The sequence below is a fragment of the Octodon degus genome, unplaced genomic scaffold, assembly GCF_000260255.1.
Source record: "Octodon degus isolate 3935 unplaced genomic scaffold, OctDeg1.0 scaffold00334, whole genome shotgun sequence".
NCBI classification, from domain to species: domain Eukaryota; kingdom Metazoa; phylum Chordata; class Mammalia; order Rodentia; family Octodontidae; genus Octodon; species Octodon degus.
Window position 1 is genome coordinate 1,319,632 of NW_004524910.1, and position 4,437 is coordinate 1,324,068.

The following is a 4,437-nucleotide window of genomic DNA, read 5'->3' on the forward strand; positions in this document are numbered from 1 at the left end:
CAGAAGGAGGAAGTACTTATCACAATGTTAGGATGCATAGCCTTGCCCATTTCATAAATTCCACTGTATAATCAGAAACCATCAAGAATGCACAGGTTAGATATACACAGCTTTCATAAAAGAGAAAAATATCTGCTCCCAGAAACATAATTTATTTAAGGAAATACAATGATGTGAAAGACTAATTCTATTATTATACAGATTTTCTAGTATAGTATGCTTTCTACATTTAAAATCTATGAAAAAATTAAGGATAGCTTAAAATTGTGCAATTATATTTAATCATAAATTTAAAGTAATTTCCACAGAAGAATGAAAATGAGAAACACAATGAGACCTATTCAATGCAAACTACACAGCACAGTGAAGTATCTAGAAAAATAAAGCTTGAGAAAATACAGAGGAGCCAGCAATGATGAATATTAGGAGGAACAATTGTTCCCACAACTCTCAGGTATATAGAAGGGCTGTTCAAGAAAAAAAGTCAACAAAAGTACAGAGGAAACAATTTTAATTCTCTAACACAAAAGCTGTAAAGTGAAAAAGTATACGAGGTGGCTTATTTTCTATTGAAGCTGAGATCTTCATGAGAAGACCCAAGGATATATTGACCTCAAAACAGGAATCATCCCAACAGCTGGGCTTTGAAAGGGCATGTGATGCTCCACTTCCATTGCAATCATTTTTTTATTACTTCATGCCTGGCATTTCTTAGAAGTTTACTTAGAGCTGACTGAAGGTCCCTGTTCCTTAGACAGTAAATAATGGGGTTCAGGGTGGGGGGTACCACAGAGTAGAACACAGAGCACAGCAGGTCTAGAATAGGAGAAGCATTGGAGGCTGGCTTAAGATAAGCAACTGTAGCTGGGGAGATGGATCAGTGGAATAAGCACTTCCTTGGGAAGCACACAGGTCTGTATTCAATCCCCGGTTCCACAAAAAAAAAAAAAAGTCTTTCTTATTAAGGCAGATATTAACGTTAAGCTTAACAGCCTAGGTTGTATGGTAATAAAAATAAGCTTGTCTTCTGGAGGGTTAACAACCTAAGCGTGAAGATCAAAATTAGAGAGAAAGGAGGACCACAAGGAAAGCCAAAATTTTGATCCTAGACTTCCAAAGTCAATTAAGATTCAGGACATATGAGAACTTGTACTGTAACATCATGCAACTGAGGAGTGTCCCAAAATTTCTGATCAAGGAGATTATGGGGCTAAAGAAGAAAGTGATTGATGATGTAGAGTGGGCCTAAGGAGAGTCACATGGAGAGAAAACATTGTCTCGGCTTTCACAGAGATCACATTGGTCAAGCAATGGCTGTGACTCATCCACATCCTGAAACTGACAAAGGTTCTACAATCTGAGGTACAGGATCTCAGGATAAATCCTGAAGTGATTTCACTGACCTTATCAGACCCAAAAGTTACAACTCTTGTTGCATAAGTCTTGCTTTACCTTGTCCTTAACCATCCAGCAGAAAAGTATAAAAACAAAGTATAAGAAGTAAAGCATTGGTATTATGTTGAGCTGTAGGGGACTCAGATCAACAATTTCTGATATTGCCAGTGAAGCAGAAGACCCAATATTATTATGGACTATGGGACTCTTTTAGAATATTTTGCTGAGTCAACACACCTATAATATTCATATAATGGAAATAAACAAAAAAGGGGATACAGATGAATGTCCATTTTGTATTTGTGTATTCAAAGTGGTTAGGATAGATATTTAGTTACATTCTATTAAGGAATAGAGGGATTTGTTCTAATAGTGTTTGCAAATAGGATATCATGTCCGCATCTTGTACAGTAATTAACCCCTAGGTAGAATGTATGCAATGTGTTAATTATTGAAACTGACTTACCAATTTGGTTTGAAACTGTCTCATTGCATTTGTTTCTCAATAAAATTATGGAAAAAATTAAAAAAAAGAACTGTGATCATGTAATGGTCAAGATAAAGAACCACCTTTTACAGAGATGAGTAAAGATATGTAGAATGAAAGTAGAGTGGAGTGTACCATGAGGATGTATCCTTATTAGAAGATGACTATCTTTAGTGTTTGGAGAATTTATAAAGGAAGCAATGATCTAAAACACAATATAATTTTTGATGTTTTTATTGTATTTTTGTCAGTTGTTTTATTTCATTTTTACCTATTTTCGTAGATGTCTTCTTTCAGTTAAGTAAGCTGCTCTCACTACTACATAGGAGTTTTGTCATACATATCAGCTGTGTCTTCCATATATGTATTCTGATTCAGAGGAAGTAGAACAAACTTGTTTTTCATTCTTAACTTTTTAATAGGAAGAAGAATTGTTAAATCTCAGACATCATAGATACAATCTTACCACTTAGGACAGAAGAAAATTGAAAGACTTATCTGCCAGGGTATAAAATCTGATGTGTTTCTGTAAACACTCAGAATGATATTAGGGGACCCTTTGAGGGTTCCAGAGAAAGCACCACACACAGTCATGGGGTGAATCTCCAGGAATCCATCAACTGAAATTCTCAAAGATAAGAATCAAATTCTAAAAGCCACTTTTGAAATAGCAGAAGACTGGAGAGGCTATAATGATGAATTATTTCTAGAATGTTCTCCCAATCAAGTGATTGTAGCACTCACACTTATAGTTGCTTTTTAGGAAAAAAGACCACTGTAAAGGTAAATCAACTGGGAAGGGCTCTCAGCCGGCATTGCTGTCCTAACTTAAGAGAACTTAAGTGAATAAATGGTACATCTGTTGTAGTACAAAACTGCATAAACAAGGCTACAAGATTATTCCTGACCTGGGTGTGAACTAGGATGAGACAAAAAAAAACAGAATTACTTTGCAAAGCAATGCAAGGGAGTTTTTGCCTCTTGTGGACAAATATCCCAAGCTTCTGGCTCACCTCACTTTTATTTACTTTGAGAAGGAAGCAAGCAAATAGAGTAGCGAAGATACACTTGCCTCTATTTTCTAAAATTTGTGCCCAAGTAAATGATTGGTCCTCAGCTGAGTTGGCTCTTCCCTAGAAACTACAACATGCCTGTCTCAGTTACTCTTTTTTCATTGCTGGGACAAATACCCAACACTCAAAATGAAGGAAAAAAGATTCATTTAGCTCACAGTTAATGGAGGTTTCAGTCCATACTTGGCTGGCTCCAGGGCAGAATGGCATGTGGCACAGGGCAGCAATTCATGGTGGCAAAAGGCAGCAAGAGCAAATGGGAAGAGTAGCGACAACAATAGCAACAGAGAGCAAGTCTGTCTTCCTTGTGTTGCAATCAGGCTATCCACCCCAGCATGGGTGCAGCACTCACACCCATAATTTCAGCAGCACTCACACCTATAGTCCTAGTGCATCATGAGTTAATCACAAACTCTAGAAGTCCTCCCCATGGCTGCATGAGGCTTTGGGGTAACAACTAGATACAAACCATAGCAATGCCATTGGCTCTTCATATTACCAAATGAGCACAGCTCACTGTATTTCTCCTTTGTGCTCACAGCAAAGGTCTACTAGTTCTGCATCTTCAGTATCTGTTCTCCTACACACAACAAACCAAAACAGAAGAGCAAGCAAAAGGAATAATTGTGTGCAGCTCAGAAAGTGTTAGGGCAGTGAATCATCTCCAGGATCCTGTAATGGTGACACTTGGGGCCTGGGCTCTGGGTCGCATGAAGATATGGCGGGCCCTGGGAGGACTTACTCACATGGGTCCTACTCACATTATTTTACTCCCATGGGTCCTACTATTTTTTAACATCTATCAGTTATATATTGCTTTACTTTGCATCATCTTTCAGCTGTTCAATTATTATTTCCTCTTTCTCTTTTATTTTGACAATCACTTGATTCAATACCGTCTTCAAAGTCTGAAATTCTATCTTTGGTTTTATGCAAGTGTTTTTTCCATCCATCAATATAATGTTTAATATCTTGGATATCTGTTTTAGTGTGTTTCATGCATTCTAATTTTTTCTTTTTATTGTTCATTCAATATTTCAATTGTTTTTCTACTCTCCTCTGTTTTTTCTATGCAATTCTTACATTATTTTTGTCATTCATTTATTTATTGTTTTTTGAAAGTGATATGAAATTGAGCATTTAATATTTTTTTTTATTTTTTTATTTTAGGGAAGGGTCTACAGGGTGTTCCAGGTCTCACTACTAGATCGGATTCGTAGTGATCCGCCTACCTACATCCTCCCAAGTACTGGGATTACAGGCACTGCACCACCACGCATAGTCTCAATTGCCATCTCAGCATGCCCTGGCACAGAAGGCCTGGGAATCAAACTCCCGGCCCCTGTGTCTAAGCAGGTGCTTTAATCCGCTGATCTATTTTGCCAGCCCTCTTGAGTGTTTCATGGTTACCCTTTTCTTTCTTTCTTTCTTTCTTTCTTTCTTTCTTTCTTTCTTTCTTTCTTTCTTTCTTTCTTTCTTTTT